This window comes from Lates calcarifer, linkage group LG20 (assembly GCF_001640805.2).
Source record: "Lates calcarifer isolate ASB-BC8 linkage group LG20, TLL_Latcal_v3, whole genome shotgun sequence".
In the NCBI taxonomy this organism is placed as follows: domain Eukaryota; kingdom Metazoa; phylum Chordata; class Actinopteri; family Centropomidae; genus Lates; species Lates calcarifer.
Genome location: NC_066852.1, coordinates 12,430,661 through 12,450,560, shown reverse-complemented (window position 1 = coordinate 12,450,560; position 19,900 = coordinate 12,430,661). Strand labels below are relative to the sequence as shown.

Here is a 19,900-nt window from a genome sequence, read left to right as displayed (position 1 = left end):
CAGAAAGGATTCCTTTTATAAATTGTAAAAAATAAAACTTTCTTAAGCTGCTAGAAATCATCCTCATTTTATTGTAAACATTAGTAGTTAATGCAGCTCTTTTGCAGCTCTGTCAAATCTGAACAATTCTGTTTTTTTAGATGAAATGCCATACTTTTTTCTTTTTTAAATCAAGCATGGAAACAGGAAAACATTTTTAAAATGCCATATCTCCCAATGTGAAGAAATCCACTAAATAAAATCCTTGACCTGCACCCTAATCCAGACCCACACCAAAAACTAATTACTTGGTTTTGTGTGTGTGCGTGTGTGTGTGTCCCTTTTTTGACCCAAATCTGAACCTTCCACAAAAGTTCATTGAAATCTGTTAAAAAGTTCTGGAAACATCCTGATCGACAGAAATGAAACAAAAAATGACCTCCCTTTTAGAGGCAACCACTATGTCATGCTAAGGACGTCATGAACTGCTTACTATAATTACTGTAGTAATGTGAAAACATTGAGTAGCTTTAGAAATTGCTTTTTTCTCTCACTAAGCATATTTTTCAGGTAGCCCCTGAAGTAGTGAAGTATTTGACATGTATTTCTGATGAGTTATTAAACTTATAGGAATGTGTCTACCCACAAATGGATAGAAAGAAAAATGCTGGCTCTAGACCATATCCCACTTGCATCGTGTCAGTGAAACATAAACTTATATCCACCTGGTTTCTGTGACGTCAACACAATGATGAAGCACAGATAAAAAAACACAACCAGCAACAAGCACTGCCAGTAAAACCTGTAGACATAAACCACTCATCTAAGCTCTCCCCTGATTCACTCATTATGCACGGAAATAACAGCATTGAGGGAACAGTGACATGTACAGTAAAGTGTACACTGATAGAGAGGTCCTCTGCCGGCTGGCCACTGCTGTCTGGCATGTGTCTGTAGCCGTTAAGACCGTACTGCCACACTGTGTCAGACAAGGTAATAGGCTGTTTTTCTGCTGTGACTGACTTGACAGACACCGAGGCTGACAAGTCACATCCCGCGTTGATTCTTTGAGAACTGACAGGGGCGCAGTTGGGAGCGCAGTACAGTAGCAACAAGGCACTCCACACATGTGACTTAATGGTATATGAAGGTTTACGGCTCCATTGTATCAGCAGAAAAAGAGCTACCCCCTTTAACAATGCCCAGACAAAACTCTAATCTTCCTCTCAATAAAAGGCACTGATTGCTGTTACACTGACCTTGTATGAATGAACAACTGTCACCCAGACAATTATGTGATCCTGTTTCGGATCGAGGGGCAATCCAAAGTTGAAATTCAAAGGAGATGAATGTATTTGGACAGAGACCAAACATCCCCTCTCATATTGGTTCTTCTTTGTCTTTTCTTAACAGTGAACAGAAGAACATGTAATTTCAGGGCCATCCCACGGTCAGCCATCCCATTGTTTTCAAGAGGAACAGTGTGATAGGGAGGTGGTGGGTGAGGTGCTGCTGATTGTAAGGCAGACTGTATTTACAGAACAGTTTCAGGAGAGAGAAGCCATAATGAAGACATCTGCATGTACCAAATTCAAAATATGATATTAACCTTGAATAGCTATATATAATAATTATGAATAGTTGAATAATTATCACCTAATAATTTAAATAAGCTGCTTTAACTGTATTATTACATTGTACTTTTATCATCCCAGTTGAATACAGAATACTGTGACTTGCAAAATGTTCGAAAATACAGCACAGCAAAGATGCTCCCTTTGAATAAATTCTCACTGTATTTACTCTTTTCTTTCTGTCTTTTTTTTTTTTTTTTTTTTTTTTTTTTTACTACTGCTGCTTTCTTTGCTGCAGTGCTCTGTGATTGGTTGAATACATGTGTCAAGTCACTTCAATGCTGTCTGGATAAGGAGTATTATTGGCTGGTGCTCCAACCCCACTCCACACCCGCCAACCACCCACCTCCCCAAGCCATGGCGTAGATGAGTGGGCAAGCAGATGTGTGCATCAGGTGGGGCTGCACTCCTAGGGAGGAGTGAAGGAGGCACTCGAGGCCACCCCAGGTAAGAGAGAACCAGCAAAGGGACAGAGGAGCACCTGGATGCTTTTCACTGCCCTTGATATATTTTCAGTCACAGAGGGGCGAGCGCAGGGATGCAGTGGAGGACTAACGCACCTGTTCTTGGTTTTCGCTAGGTTGCATTTAGCCAGAGTGAAAAATTCTAATTTATCATGTAAATTCCTCTGAGCAAGTAGCATCAAAATGGAAAAATCAGGTCATATGAGGGAAAGCATTTTAAGGAAAGAGGGTTTCTCAAAAAGCTGTTTGCATTTGGACTTACATTCAGGGCTATTTGCTTTATGACAACCACCAACTAGAGGTCGTACTACTCCATAATACGACAGGAGACATGTTCATTTTAATCAACAATCCACTTTTTTCAGATAAGTTAAGGTCATGACCCCTCTCAAGTCTCATTCAACCCTCTCTCCCTCTGCACTGACAAGCTCCAAGCTCACTTCAGGGCAGCACATCAAAGCTCAACAGCATTAGTGAAGCTGGCTGGCATCACACAGACCTCACAATGACACCGTGGTAAAAAAAGAAAAAAAAATTAGGTCACGCCAGTGCTATGAGTCGCTTCATGTGGTCGTCTGCCATAAACAGCAGCAACACCAAACAGACAAAACAAAAACACACAGACACACGCAGACTCTCACTCACACAGCGTAGCACTAAGGTGAAGTGGCCATCAACAATCTGCCACTTTGTCATATCACACCAAACTTGGCAGATAGGAATGGTGAAATGGGAGTGGAGTTTTTTGGGGTTTTTTTTTCCCCCCGTCAGTGGTGATGATGCTCGCATTGTGCTGTGTGTAAAGCACACAGCAGTGGGTGTGACTTCCACCTGCAGGCCAGCCTAGGAAGTGATGCTCAGTAAAGACTCAACTTACCGGTGGGAACACGGTCACTGCTTTCCATCCACCACAGGGGTTCATCCTGCCACCTAAGGAAGAGAAAAGAAAGATGAATAGATTATATGTAGAGCAAGTAGCTTTCCAAATCATCAGACACTGGCTAATAACAAAGCTGTAATGTCTGACTTGTTTTTGCTCCCGTACTCCACGTACTTCAGCGTTGATATGGAGTCTAACATTTTGATCAGACCAAGAGTGGCTGTTTTGCAGAATGAGGTCAGGATTTGGCTCGGAGTGTTATGTAACCTGGTATATGGGCCAGAATAATAGTATTACATATGAGATTGCAGTTCAAATGGGAGTCACAGCGGTGAAAGGCAGGCTGATGCAGACTGCGGCAGTGTCTGTGTTTTCAGGCTGTGGCTCTGTGCTCATAACAGACAGACATGCCCCAGAGAGCAGTCTAAGTCTTTTTCTTCTTGCCTCGTTTCATTTCTGTCCTTCCCCATCAGTTTGTGCTCTCCCCTTTTCTCGCCCACACTCTGCTGTTCTTTTTCTTGCATTTTCTTTTCTCAAAGTCCCCGATGTCGCCATTGCCACACTTTAATGCTTCTGCTTCCCCATTTAGTCTCACTGTGACAAGCTGGCAGACAACCAGCCAGACAGATAGAAAGACAGGCAGACAGACAGATAAATTAGGCAGACAGACAGATAGATAGACTGACTCTGTTCATCTCTGTATCAAGGATCTCATTAGGGTCTTGTCAATCTGTCATTGCCACTTCTGTTTTTTTTATCTCTTGCTCTAGAAGGGTGGGATATCCGCATTGGTTGCTATGGCACCAGACAGCTCCTCGTTTCCTCAGACAACGGCTAACTGCGATTGTGTGTCTGTGTGTGCATGCGTGCCTGTGAACGAGCATGTGTGTGTGTGTGCATGCGTGTGTGCCTCCACGTCTAATTGTGTGCATGACCAATGCAAATATGTGTAAGACCCCTTGTGTTTAATGTGATGAGGTGCAGCAAAGTGATAATCATCAGTGCGGTTGCATACAACTATTTGCGAAGCAGACTGTATTTCTATCAGTCCTCAATTTCAGTGTCTCTTGCCTTGCCTCTTCTCCCTTTCCCTGTACTTTCTAAAGTGTGAGTCTGTGTGACTTCACAAACACATCTTAGGGCATCTTTCCTTGTTGACCTGCCCTTTCTCCTCTGTTTGCACTCCAGCAGAGGGCAGTGTCTGCTTGACACTATGCCTCTCCCAAACTACATCTGCAACATTTTAAGCAATGAAAGAGTTTAATTTCTCAGAAACCACACACTTGCCTTTTTTAAAAATATAAAAGTACTTTTATTCTCCACCCGCATACAGTATATCAGCATGTCAGAAGGTTAGCAAATATCAAATACTGACTGACAAGGGAAAAAAAAGTAAAGGAACCTCTAAGTGCCAGGCACAAGTTTATTTACGATGGACTGAAATGATGTGTTTTCACTGAAAAATATCTAAAGCTCACAAAGTATTTCCAACAACAATAAACATCATTCTTTACTCAACAAGATGAAATGAATGAGGAAGGCCTAAGTAAATTAAAAATCTTTCAAATGAAGGTTGAAACTGTCTAAACAACAAGACCTAGCTGCTCTGACAGCTGGGGTAGTAAAGAAAAGAAGCACTTGAGCACTTGTCTGTGTGTGTGTGTGTGAGAAGGCTGTGGTGTTGGGTGAAAGAGGTGTGTTTTTTTCCACCCTGAGGGGCCTCAGGCTGGGGTAGGGCAAGGCGGAGCTATGGGGAGGCGCAGTGTGGGGCGGGCTATTTCAGCTGAACTCAGTGCACTGTAACAGCACTCGGGGCGGGAGGTCACAGAGTCCAGCATTCCTCCAGAGCGCTGTCTGTTTACATGACTGCCGCTGGGCTGGGGGGAGGTGGCAGCTCTGCATAACTACACCATCAGATAACACTTATTGCTTGCATTAATGTTCATCATTTACCACTAAGATAAGGATCCTTTATTCTTTGTTTAAATGTGGAACTGTTCAGGCTTTTTGCTTCATTTAACGCCTCTATTTTCACTGTACGTAAATCCTAACACAACAGCTTCAGGGTAGAACCAGTCAACACTTTGTTTATCCACTTGGCATAGTGACACACTATAACTGTTCCTCCTCTCTCCTTTGAGATACTGAGTAAACACCTGTGATATGACTGTATGAACTCAGTACAACCTAAACATAGCAAACAGTGTCTGTAATGCACCCTTAACAATCCTTATGCCTCTCCTCCCAGCTGCACTCTTGACAATATGTATACTGGAAGACAACACTGTTATTGCAAATAACTTCAATTTTAAAGCCATTCTGGTGTTTTACATATCTTTGTAAAGATGTAATTAAAATATAATACTGTGTGTACTGAAATATATGCAAAATATAAAGCATAAAAAAATGATGTTTCACATTGATCAAAACCAGACCAGAGTGGAGATTATCAGAGGTGGGTGCTGACTAAAACAGACCAGTTCAACCTCCTCTAAAATGTCCCAGCTTATCAGGTTATTTATGCAGGGATAGCTTGGACTTGACTGGGCTGAGAAGCTGCTGGCCTCTCTGTTGGGTTAATCTGGGCTGAACTTTGACTGTACCTCCTCTGTGCTGCTGCTTTCACATCCCAGACCCTAGAAGCCAGCTGGTCAGCTCCAGGGAAGCACAACAGAGATGGGGAGTGACACCCAAGCCCTAGAGAGACAGTGCTCTGACTGTACTGTGGACTAGGGAGGGGGGTATGGCTGTCAAAGGCTCCATTGTTTGACAGGCCAGCATGGTTTCACGTGCAGCGCATGATTCTCGCTGCGGGTCTGAACTCTAGCCTAGTCTGACCTAAACTGTCCGGGAGGATGTAGCTGTGGCCTCCCTGGGCAAGTTAAAGTGTAACCGTGTCCGTGTTTTCTCAGGAAAGTGTGTTTATCTAGAGGACCAACATGGAGGCCCTTTTGTTTAACTAAGTAGCGAGGCTCGCCCTAAAAGTAAAGCTCTCTGTAACACACAGGAACCAGGTGGCCCTTCTCTGTTCAATTTACTGCTATTTAGGTGTGTGCATGAGCATGTGTGCGCTCGAGTGTTTGTTTACATGTGTAGGAAAGAGCAGACTGCTGATACACAAACAATTATATGTTAAATAAATCTGTAAGTTGAGTGAAACCTAAGATGAGATTTTTCATCCTGCTCAATACAAATAGCACACAATGGAAGTGCGCACAAATTCAGAAAACAAGAGGTACATATCTTCTGTGGAGAGTGACACAGCTGCAGCCAATTAAATGCAAATAGTGTGAGGTAAATTATCAGGTACAATGTAGCACTGTTAAAGGGATATTCTGGTATTTTTCAACTAGTCTTTTTCTCATAATTTTGGCCCTTGTGACTATAGGTCACTACAACTTTGCAGTCACCAGACATTGTAGAGATTTGGCAAACATGGTTCTGACAAAACAGCTTATAACCAAACAGTCTAAATCATGCTGTAAGTGGACTATTACTAGGATGATTGTAAGTCACCTAGACTTAATGGCCAGCCATATTTATACAGAGATGAGGAGCTTCATTAAGGTGGAGAAGGAAAAACGAAGAATGGAGGCAGAGGGAGGCAGCAAGAGAACATAACTGTGCTTAGTCATTATGTCAGCATGTTAACATGCTCACAATGTTGATGTTTAGCAAGTGTAATGATTATTGTGTTTGCCATATTACTTAAAAGAGTAACAATTTTATACAGTTTACTGCAATAGGAGTTATTATTATAATTCTGTCCACTTCTCCCCGAAAATGTGTGAAAAATCTATGACGTAGGACACTCCGCCTCAAGGCTAAAAGGCTATGTCACATTCAACCCCAAGCCCCACCTCACCAACAACATATAAATACAGCAGACATCTGTCAGCAATATAGACAGAATGGCATATGGAAAGACTACAAGTATGCAACTGAGAGTAGAAGTACTAGCAATATTACAGTGATAGAAATACAGCCTCTACTACTTGTAAGATAGCAATTTACAGCAGTGATCAGTGTTTGTAGCATATTTTCACACTCAACTGCCTCTGATGGTACCTCTGTTGCATACTGGCTAGGCTGAACTCACAGGTCAACCAGCTCTGAACAGTCACAGCGATCAGTGAAGGAGTGTTTAGGGGTCGGTCAGTAAAGCTGTGGGTCATACTGGTAAAATACAAGCTGTTATGGGGCACCCCGTAGCCAAATGGTTGGGGCGCGTACCACATAGGCTTAAGTGCCCTAAGCAGCTGGTCCCCGGATCGACTCCCGGTTCAGCCGGACCCTTACTGTGTGTCATTCCCTTGCTCTCTCTCCCTGTTTCCTGTCTCATCTCCACTGTCCTGTCTAAATAAAGGTGACCCCCCCCCAAAAAAAATACAAGCAATACAAGCTGTTATGGACTGATAAAGATGTGAAAATGAGAGTTGTATGATTATGTAAATATGGTTTTGTGAATTCTAGGTGGCCATAAGATGATACATTTAGGTATCAAAATGCCTGAGTAGCTTGTTAGCTACAGTTCCCAGCACAAGTTTGTTTACTTTGTTTCTCTGTGCCCCTTCTCAGGGGTCAGCACGTGAGCACAGAGGACATGTGAGCATGTCAGTGGAGTGGAACAGGAGCACATCTGATATTTCCCTTACATACTTTTCCTCCTCTTAAATAATGAAAACCAATTAATAATACATAAAAAAATAACCTTGACATGATTTTTGACTAATGAGGTGAACTTTGCAAACATTGCATTTAGCAGCACTTAAGCAGACCGAATTAGTGGTTTACAGCATTACAAGCTTGGGTAAAGCAGGACAAAGTGCGAGAGCTCTTTAGGCTATGGGACATTACGTACACAGTTTTCAGGTGTGTGTGTGTATATATATATATATATATATACATATATATATATATATATACACACACACACACACACACACATTTTTATTTTCAAAGTCCTCGTTCACGTTTCACTACAATATATGTTGTACCCACAGTGCAGTTATTGTAAATATAATAATGGTAAAAAGAAGCTGTCTCATTCTTCTGTGATATAAATGCTCCGCTTAAAATAACTCTCACTTCCTAGCCCTCCAGTGACTTTGACACATTAATGACAAAAGAACTCAGATGGGTGTTGGCTGCTCAACTAAATGCCTTGTGGAGGCTGCACACCTTTGTGCGCCATTTTTCAGTTGTGCATAAAAAGGTCTACTTCATCAACAGCCTTACAGATTCACATAATGTGGTAACCACAGATGACATCCAAATAGACCCTTTTAGACCAAATGCACTGTTTACCATTGGTGTAACTACGTTAAAAGTTCTTCAACTCAGTTTGGGACCCCGGCATTGTAAGCTTTTACGTGCACGAGTGAACAGGGGTTACTGTAATAACTGGTTCTGGTTTGAATTCCAGCAGGACACCACACTGAACCTATTTGATAATTCTGTTAGTCATTCTTTGGCATTGGCAGTAAACTGTATTTAATTACACTCCAGAATCCACTCTCTGCTAATGTAGTTGGCCAGAAATGAACCTGTAAGAGAGATTGCATTTGAGCAGGTCTAATGTAGGTTGAAAACATGTTCTGTAAACCTGCATCATGTATGTGACTACAGTGGATGTATTAGTGTGATATTATGTTTGCACAGACAAAAAAAGCAGACAAGTAACTGTTCCACTCATCCCTTCTACTCATATTCTGCTTCATATGAACAGCAACTGTCTATGTACGATCAAGCTATGATTATTAGGAATGAAGAATTTGAGAGCAAATCTGTGGGTGCTCACCAAAGTTAGAAGAAACTTGGGAAATATACACTTCTTTTTTTCCTCTACAGAAAATGCACACTCAGCAAGGATATTTCACATACTGGAAGCAGATATAAAGCCTTTTCTCTGGCCCAAGGGTCTATATTTCCACTGATGGTGCTGATTCAGCCCACAATGCAGAGGCTTACTATGAGAAATGGATAGCAGGATAGAAAGAAGGATGTTGGGCACAGTTGGCAGTAGGAGAGAAAAGGCAAGAGGGAAAAAATCCAATTCATAACCTGGAGCACTGGAATCTGAAGTTCATGGCAAAAAGATTAACTCCCAAGGACAGTAATACTTTACAGAGATTATACAGATCTTTAACTTACTTTATGTGATGGATATTTATTTCAGCCTATGATAAATTACTCAGTCCCAGAATCATGAGGTTTTGACACTAATGGCTGTTAAGATGTTAAGATGCTCAGTAAGAGGAATGTCGCTCTATAGTGCAGTGTTTTGTTGAAAAATGTTTGCTCTGCAGTTTTTTTTTTTTAATAAAAGTGTGATCACACTCATTAGTCTCTGTGGGGAAGTGTTTATGAGGAAAGCGTAGTTTTATGATTGAAATAAAACCCATACTTATTTTTCCAAATGTTCTGATGCAATTATGCATACCATTTATTTTACAAATAAAATGACAAAACAGATCCAAAACCTTTTTCCTATTTGTCTTAAGTAAACTCTGGTTTCAAAAAGGTGCTGTATGAGACAGACACACACCACCCTGCATATCATAACAACTATCAATATTTGGTTTGGTCCCATTACTTCCAAAGACACTGTCTTTCATGTGCACACTGCAAACTTTTTTTGATCTATGCAGATAAACCATCCAACTATCCACTTCGCTTATACCTATGTTCTGAACCAGTGCAGAAAGTCAGCAGAGTTAATTGTTTGAATATAGTAACTCTGGATACATAAGAGCGTTGAGTCTGGAGCAGAAGTAGGATTAGGATGAGAAGTACCAGAGAGGATATGCAGAAGATGCATAATGTGACTGTTAGAGTGGAAACATTATGGTGCTTACCCGGAGGGAAACTGGTCATCTGTCAGGAGGCAAGCTGAACAGTCTCCCTCAGAGATCAGTCTAAAAAAAAAAAAGAAATAAGTCTCACTTTAATCCTCCTGCGCTTCTCAGTTTAAATGTAATAATGACACATGATACGTGCAAATGTATCTTTTGTCCTTACATTCATTAAACTGACTGTTTCAGAGTTACCACAACAGTTGAAGTTAGTGTTGCCTCCAGTACATGTGAAAAGCACAAAGAAGAAATGAGTGACTGTTGTGGTTGAGGGGATAACTGAATGCAGCCATCCTTCTGGGATGATGGAGAATAAGAGGAAATGCAGAGTTACCCAAGACTCAGTGTTTGCTTTTCACACTCACAGATGTTCATCTCTTGTGCACTGATATACTGTAATTGTTTCCATATTGTATATTTTTATGCAGCCACATGAATTACAGTATAGAGCTAGTTTGATAAATTAGTTGGGCTCTGATATTAGCTCATTTCAGACATATCATATCAGCATATGTCAACCAGCAGGACACAAGAAATTGCAGTACAGAAATGCCACAGATATGTTAGATATGAAAGCTATATGTTTGATTACATATCCACCAGAGTGGACGGACTTATTTTTCAACTGCAAAATGTCCTGCCCAGTACATATTTTGGTCATCATCATTGTCGTATCTGCCTCTAAAATCCATTGTTAATGGGGCTTTAATTCTGTGTACTCCAGGATACATCATCAAAATAATTTACTTCTACACCAGATGTGTGAAAATTACATCAGATTTTAGGGGTGTCTGAAAACACTGTGGTTGTTTTAAACCGAGAGTTAGCCTATTCATAGAAAGCCTGAAGTAAATGACTCCCTGTAGTGTGACAAAGTCAGAAGTACTACTGATCCCCCTATCAAACAAGAGCCCAGTCTGAAACTCTATGCTTACTATTTTGTGTTTGCTAACCCCAAAACCATAGGCAGCACCTCCCATCTAGCCTGCCTCGCCTGAAATGACAGAAAATCCAGAATAGACACGTAGCTGGTTAAGAGAGATCAACATCTAGCAGGCTGAGGAGACCATTGTTCCCAAGAGGGGGCAGATAAACAAAATTAAGAGCAAAGCTAAAATGCCAGTGAATCTTGGAACTGTGTTTAACTACTGCCACGAAAGAGGACTCCAATGAGATGCCTATTTCCCATGTTTTTTACAGTGTATGTACGAAGGCAGCAGTTTGCTACCAAAGGAAATGCAGAGCTGTAAATGATTAAATCTATCATTGTACATGCTGGTTCACTGTCATATTGTCAAGACTTACTGGAACAGAAAGGAGCCATATTACTGTTACTACTTTTCCTACAATGCCCAGCTGTCAGCTTTGAAAAAAGTCAACACACAAAACAGCAGTTACTGAATTTCTGTACTCTGGCAATAAAAAGGTACTCCACCAATTTAGCATTGCATTCCTAGTGCAGGCTACAGAGATGGGGTAAGCTCCCTATTTTTTTTTTTTTTTAGAATTTTTTCAATATAGCCATACTTTGTTAAGGGGACTTATCAGCCTTCGGACAGCTCCCTCTGAAGCCAGAAAACAATACAACAATACAGCTTCTTCTTTCACATATGTAGTAGTACTCAATGTACAACAATGTAAAACATGAAGTGGAGTACCCCTTTAAAAAAACAGCTCTAACATCTAAACTAACTGCAGCTTTGGTGGTTTCTGTATTTAATCCACTTTAATTACATTCTTAATTGCTATCTTTGCTCCATCTGGCAGGCTCTTATATGTACAGAAACCATTAAAAACGTTTCTAACCAAACATTTTTGCTGACTAGGGGATTTTGTTGCCATTACCCAGTTCACTATGGAAACACATTCTCTAGAACTGCATAAATCCTTCATCAGGATTAGAAAACTCCAATCATAACTCCAAACCCTAACATTAAGAATGTATAACCTAAACCTAAATATAGCCAGCTGATTGGTTCAGTTTTTTGGAGGCAGTACACAGCAGAGCTGAACAATGTTGTGGGAGTACAGCTCTTTCTCATGCCCCTGACTACTGCCTGTTTCAGTAAGAAGACAACTAATGTACTGACAATTTATGCAAAATGACATGTATATCCAGTCTATATCTACTGTATATATATGTCCTACTTTATTCTCCATGTAAATCCTCATGACCTAAGTATGATTGGGTATCTTTAATATGTATGTATATGTCAAAATAGTAGTGAACAAATTATTGGTGTAATATTTTATTCCAACTTAAATTTCATATATCACACATTAGTCTTAAATGCTGGTTTTACTTGTAGAAAAACGTATATGCATTTCAGATTTAGGTGTCACTGTGCTCTTAGTTACTAAAAGAGTGTTTCAGGTTTAATAAGCATCTTATCTTAAGCCACGGTTCAAACTTGCCTGGCTCTTATTAGCTTTTTAAGAAAGCACAGAAAAACAAAGAAAATCAATCACAGCTTCATCTGCATTTTAATCCTTTCCTGTACTACTTGAAAGTGAAACTCACAATGACTTCAAAGGTTTGTGTGGGGATGAACAAGTGAGTGACTTAAAGTTAACAATATCTCTATATAGTAAAATAGTAAGCCTCATACTGTGCGTTTTTAATCACTGGGTCAGTATGGGATCAGTTGCAGACACAGAGCTGGCTCCATACTGCGAGACCCTCTGCCTTCCTAGCAGGTTGATCACACCAGCTGGAGCCCAGGACGGCAAAAGAATGTTAAGAGGTTCACCCAGAGGGTTGCTGTACGTGAGCCACTCTCGCCACTCTTAGCTCCTCTACACACTACAGCTCTGTCACGTGTGCTACCTGAGGAAGATCAGAAAGGCAACATCTGGATATGTTCTGAGGGTTGTAATTTTAGAAGCCCTCTAACACTCTTAATCCCTTCACAGTATGTTGTTTATTTTGGTCCTGTTTTCTGGTCAATAGCCAGATTTCTTAGAAGCAACCACCAGCTTACTGGGATTGACACGGTGAGGCCCTACAAAGCAGAAAAAGATCTGGCTGGTATGGAAGCACATTGCAAGTACAGTGAGTACAGCCATCTGTCCCATAAAAAGATAACAACCGATCAATAGGCATCTTTGTCAAGGCAATTTACGTCTGCCTCATCCCACATCATGAGCTGGCATTTTTTCTGTGAGCAACTGTCTTGTTTGCATTCCAGGAAAAGCACTGGAGCTTAGTGCAACATCACAATGCATGTGTTTTCCCTGTGACCCAAATGTGGACCTGACTGTCACAGAAATAAAACTGATCCCCCCTCTGTACACGCTTTACTTGCTTGAATACAAAGCAGAACTGGGCAGTAGTTTTCTCTGAAGCGGGGCAGAGATGTAGATCATCACGGGTCATTCCAGAGGGCCAAAATAAAAACTGATTTCATCACTCTTCATGCGTGCTTCAAAACTGCCCTCTGACTGACATCATCACTTAGCTATGCTTGTAGTGGAGGGTCTTCAACTTTGTAAAACAACTGACCACAATGTTGATTGAATAAACTGAACATATTAAACATATTATTAGAGACATTACTTGAAGGATGTAGTGCTGTATTACTTATACGGTGTGTCAAATTATTAGATTTTGCTGAGCTTCAAGGATTCAGCTAAGATTCTGATGGATTTCTGATCTCCTTTATAATTAAAACATTTGAATTTAAATGTGGGCTCATGTAGACTTCAGTATGACACCTATTACACTTTCCCAGTATTGAGCTTACGTCAGTTAACAATAAGACAACATGCTGAAACCAGACAAAGGGAAGACAGAACAACAGCCTTCAGGTAAGGGAGGCAAGCTGTTGACAAAGGAGGAGAGAGGTCTAATAGGAACAGACAGAAAAGGAAGAAAAAAAAGCAAAAGATAAAGAAGATAGAGAGGGACAAGAGAGGGTCAAAAGGGCAGAGACAGAGGAGAGAAAAAGGGAAGCAGCTTGGTCATATTTTACAGCCGACAGCAAACGTGTGGTCTGGCAGGCGCACCAGGAGTTAGTTTATTAGAGTCGTTTTGTTTACGAGGGGCTGCACTTCCTTAAAAAAAAGGGGGAAAAAAGAGCAGGTTAAGACCAGTCATCTCTACTTACTGTCTTGATGTCTTGACACAAAGATTTGGCTCCATAAAGAGCTACACTGACTGTCTCCTCATATAGCCAATTCATATGTAAGTACAGATTCATGTGTACACAAAAGCACTATACACAGATACACATTAATCCTGATTAAAGTAACACAAAGCGGTCTGGCATCTGTGTGTGAGGTGCCAGGTTTCAGGCACATTTGGGCACAAAAATCACTGTATATCAATTTATGTCCAACAGTTCATAGCTCATATATATGGATAATAACTTCAATTTTAAGAAGAGTTGCTTAAACCTTTACTGCCACTCTGGGCTGGTAGCTTACAGTCAGCTTGTCTAGGCTTACTTGAGAAAATGACTGTATACTGTATCGCTCTAAAATGGACTCTGTGAGCCACTGGGATTCACACATACAGACCAGTAAATTAGAAATAAGTTGAAAGCAGCTGAAAGCATCACTACAAAATATAGCTAAATAGTGTTTTTAATTTTATTGGTCAAGGTTAGAGTTGCGTAATTTGGATGAAATAAAACTGGTTTCACTCAGCCAGAATTAAGAACAGGATGCCAAGGGAAAACATTTTTAAAAACAAAAATACACAATCTCTTTGTTTTGACACAAACACTCTGGCTGTGACTTTGTTCCTAATATTTTGTCCACTACTACTTTCATACAAGGAAGACAAAATTATCATAAACATTTTTAATATGAAGCAGCCCTAAAAAAAATACCACCTGAGCCAAAAACACAGATGGAGTCAGATGTCATGTCACTGCAGTTCTTTTGGAAATGTACTTTGTAGGACACACTAGGAGTAGGGGAAGTGATAAAAGGTGATGAGGGTCATCATGTAGTAAAATGTCCACGATAACTGCAAATATTAACTGAGAAATACTGATTTAAGATTAAATGTTAACAACATAAAGCATTACCTTTCAAATACTTGCAGTCAGTATATAGTACTGTAGTGGGGAACACTAACTTTACACTTTACAATGATGCTGCAATAGTTTGTTGCATAAATGTGCACACTGCAAACACTAAGCCTAAAAATATTAAAATCCACGTGAAAGCACACATTCTCCCAAAATCTTATTGTACTGGGTGCCTCATCAGGACAGTGGCATCAACACAAAAATGCTCTGTCAAAGAAGATAATGGTTATTTTTTTATTAAGAGATATTTATTTTTTATGTAACCAGTCAAGCAGAGGTTTTCACTGCCACTTTGGTTTGTTTAGGGATTACTCTAAACCGTTTAGTGAAATGGTGTGTGATCACTGTAGTGATACTGTCTTTTCCTAAGCCTCATGCCAATTATACTGCAGGAAAACTGTTTCTCTGTCACATCCATTCACCAGCTGCCTAAGATTAACTTTAGCCTGTGTCAGTGACCCCAGTCCTTTAATTTTCCAACCAAAATAAATTTTGACTCATTTGCTGACTACAATAATCCACCCAAAACTGATGACACCTCATAATCAAACATAAATATTTCTGTAATTAATACCATTCTCTGAAAAATATTTCTCTCTGAATAGACCACATACCGCATTGATAAACAGATACAGTACTCCTAGCCCTTTATAGGAAGAACAATAATTCCCAATAACTTAAGTCCTAAGGTAAATGTAACAGGCCACACTATTATCATACATTAGACATCAACAAATAAAAGGGACCCAAGCAACCTCTGGTCTTAAAGAGTACATCTGTGTGATGAGGAAAAAAATGATAGTGTTACAATTAAATGTCTGAATCATTAATCTTGGGTCTTGTCTGCTTTTTAATATTTCTGTTATCAATGTTCAACAACCTCCCCTCACAGATTATTTTACAGAGAAGAACAGCACTAGTCTCACAAACATCAAGTTTGCTCCCAGCAATGTTGTCAAACTCAGCCACTGGGCATGCAGAGTGACCTTCAAGCCCGGCTGTTGTTATTTTCCATAGAGGTCAGCGGCTAAGAATGTCAAGCATGTGGAGCCTGAAACACGCCTTTCTCTTCTCAACAACCCTCAACACTTTTTTATAAATAATTTTTGCTGCTATTCTTATACAGTGCCTCCATTTCTGTGTGTTCAAAATAAATGTACATTTTGAAGCAGCACTCTAGAGTGACTCCATCATCCTCTAAGTCCATGTCTTTTACTGTGCCTGTCTCATACTTTTAACTTTCCTATGTTGGTAGCATTGTGAGCAAGATCACTAAATATGGCGTCATAATGACACTGGTCAGTATTTTCAAGAGCAGTATTCATTCAGTAATCAGCAATCAGAAACCTGTGAAAAATAGGAGAGTTATTTTAATCAGTTTCCCTGCAGCAAAGCACATAGATTTTCAAATTGTCTAACTCAGGTCATGCAGTCAAAAATGGTGAGCCATTCTTAGTGTATATGGTTGCCCTCAGTATTTAGCTCTGTTGCTACAGAAGCTTTGTAATGAGGAACCAATGTTGTACTTGGGAGATACAGATTGACATCATATAATACAGTATCTACATGACACTGATACACTTTAGAAACATAGAGCTTGCTTCAAGGTGAAAGCCATAACATTTACATAGTATGCACAATTTAGCTACAGAAGAATCAATTTCATTGAACCATTCTGTAAAGTCTATTCAGCACCAAATGACAGGCACAAAATGTTAGTGACTGCCTGGTGCAGAAAACCAAACATCTAGTTACCTAGACACAGAGCATTTTTTCTCAGGTGTTTGTGGAGACAACAACATGGCAGACAACAACAGATTCCAAATGAATGCTAGTGTTGCTCCATGTCTGCTTTATATATGTAAACATGGAGCTGTTTGCCAATATGGCCTCCATTTAAGGCAAATATCAGGTTTATGTCGGGCTGTTCTGGGGTCTCCTGCTCACTAGTGGCTAAAAATGGATTAATGCAGTTTTAAGGTTAATTATCAGTTGTAGACTTTTTACTTCAACCTCTTTGTTACATCCAGGATGACTAAGGCTGTGCTCAGACTGACTGACCTCGCGTGACACAGCTCCATATTCATTTGAATGGAGCCAGTCCATCAGTACAACAAGGGTGCCAAACAATACAGGGTCATCCAGCAAAAAAGTTACCAGGTTCAACTTTTGCTGTAACACAACACAATATCATTCAGTAAAGCACTGGACTGGCTGATGAAATACATGCAGGTACATATTCATAAACACAGTATTTCTACTGTTTACCTTGTAATGGTCAGAGATAAAAGAGATAAAACCATTGTCACTGTGATTTCTTTCAGAGCTGTAAATCCTATATGTGAGGATTACAAACTGCTGTGGAGTGTTGCTGTCTGATAAACATTTAAACACATTAATAAGTTACTCAAACTGGACTTCCGGTGTCATATTTCACTGTCTCACCAATGAAGCAGCACAATCCACCAACAATGTTATTTTAATCCAGGGCTGTTTTTGGTTTGAATCCTCCTTAATGCAACCCAAATGCTGAACAGAAGACTATTATGACTAAAGTTTGCTAATTCTGGGTAAAGGACATTTTTAATGATGTCCTGTTGTGTAGTCACTGTTGTTTTTCATCATTGTGACCTGACTCAGGACCCGAGTTGGGCTGGGTCCAACTTGTTTTTGCTCAAGTGGACACGCTACCAGCTGTGATCATGTGGTGTATGTTACTTATGTTAATTGCAGGAAGTTTATTCATGCACATCAGGTTTGGGTTTTCCACAAATCTATTATCAATTTAAAGTTTTGTTATGTCTGAACAATGCTTGCTCTCAGTAAACATTATATTTATTATTATATTTAGCTCCGATGAACATTCAAACCATGACTAGATTAAATATCTGTGATGCTCATTTAACCTTTAATTTGCTCCATCTGCTCATAGTTATGCAGATTTGAATTTCGCACAACAGTAGCTCCAAACACCAATGAAAAACAGCAGTAAACAATGATTTTTCGGAACATAAATCCATTGAATGACTCAATCACTACAGCAAACTTTCCAGAAATGGTACTGTAAATCAAATGGCATTTTTCCTACAAATACCAAGCATATAGAGATAATATAACAATAACACTACAGACTGAATAAGACTTTTAATGTGTTATAATTTAAGTGAGAGTACTATGGATTATTGTTTTACAAGTAGACTGCTGTTATTTGAACCAGCAGGAGTAAATCCTGTCTGGCCTGGAGTGAAGACATCACACTGTCCAGTTGCTTCCTGTGTGTGGAAGAGTGTGCATGTGTTTATTTCTGGACATGTGAGATGTCTGAACAAATGAACAAGAGAAAACAAGACATACCCTGAGAGAACCAGAGCAGCTGACTCTAATCCAAAGATGAACCACAGACCAGCCAACACATCATGAAATTCAACAAACATAACACACGCCCCCACACATGCGTGTGCACACACGGCTGAAGGACTGTACAGTTTACTGAAGGGTTTTTAAGCAGTTGTACAAGAAAGTAAAAACTTTTACACTGATCCTGGTTGAAACCAACCTACAACAGAACAACCTATAGTAACTTCAGCTGTTAGTGAATAACTTACCCTTTTCCACACAAGTCTGCTTGTTGTCAGTCCTTCATTCCAGCTAGGCAAGTTTGTTCCTCAGATTTCTTTTGTCTCAAAATGGAGGCAGAAACTCTCCAAACACAATTCCTTTGCTCTGAGTTTTTGTTATTTTGAGTCTACCAGGTCCAGTTCTGCTTCTCTCCTGCTGACTGCTGTACGAGCTGCTAACATGACAGCATTCAAAAACAACCAGTTGGAATGAGAGAGACCAGTGAGTGCTGAAACACACAGGTGCATGCTGACTACCAGCGAATACAAACAGAGGCATAGACGGCTCAGAGGAGCACAGTATGAAACGGCTCCTTTGCCAGTGGTTCCCCTTGTGTGGGACTCCAACCTTACTCCACCTCCCTCCTCCTCCTCCTCCTCCTCCTCCTCCTCCCTGCACTTCCCCTCCCTCCCTCTCTCCCAAAGAGCTCCAAGACAGAACAGAAAAGAAAGGACAGCTCACAAGTTGCTGTTTCTTGAGTTTCTTCCTGTGAACAGCTGTGAGTACAGTGCAGAAGCTTCTCTATTTCTTGTATTATTTACAAAGCAACTTATGTACAAGTAAGATGAAGCACAGCGGAGCACTTCTTTATTCACACAGAGTTCATTTCAAAATGACTGATGTATTTGTACAAACCAAGTTAGTATTTTCAACCATCCAAGAGCAGCAAAGCAACTCATAACCATAACAAGACATACAGCTATATCTCAGCAAATACTTTTGTAGAGGGCAGTGGCACAAAGGGAAATGAAAGACTGCTGATGTTTACGTTTATCTTAAATTAATGCAGCACAATAAAAATGATCTGATGTTTCTTTCATTACACAAACCTTGTTTACCTGCTCCATTTAGAAAAGCATGCACTTAATGCTTTTTCTGACTCATTTAGAGTCCAACCTTTACAGGATTTAATCATCACAGAAATGCAAAATGTCATTCTATACAAACAAGTCACTGAGCAAAGAATGTCATATCTTTCACATAAAATGCCCTGACACACAGCAGAAAAATTATAAAGAACACATTACTTTAACTGACCCTCGGTTACAATTTTGTTATAAATGACTAAATACAGTAACTACGCATTAGTGGCTTTATGTCACCCTAGCAAAGCAGGCAAGAATGCCTGTAAGAACAGTGTTGAAATTTCAGTTTTATAAAAAGAGGAAAGGGGTGGCACTCATGGAGGCGTTTGGAAACATCACTCAATGTCTCCCTTGGGCAAAAGTTGGCCTCAAACAGCACATGCTAGCTCTCACTTGCCTACTTTCAGAGACACCAAGTAGTGTTCACAGGGGGCAGAGCAGAACTGAAAAGTTTTCTGATATCTAAAAAGTTTATTTGGTATCACTTGTATAGTTGTATATTTTTCATATTAAAGTCCATCCAGTAATCCAGAGTCAAATAAATGTGCCATTGGTAGTTTTATTAGGTA

General features: G+C 40.0%; 1 long non-coding RNA gene across 1 annotated transcript in view; it reads right to left on the bottom strand.

Annotated features, from left to right (window-relative positions):
* LOC108893482 (uncharacterized) overlaps window positions 1–18,784 on the bottom strand; it is a 38,269-nt gene extending 19,485 nt beyond the window's left edge. The window contains exons 1-3 of the long non-coding RNA XR_001962668.2: window positions 18,453–18,784; window positions 9,815–9,874; window positions 2,955–3,007 (exon numbers count right to left, since the gene is read on the bottom strand). This is a non-coding gene — a long non-coding RNA (uncharacterized LOC108893482). The remainder of the gene's footprint in view (window positions 1–2,954; window positions 3,008–9,814; window positions 9,875–18,452) is intronic.
* Window positions 18,785–19,900: the final 1,116 nt, after the last annotated feature.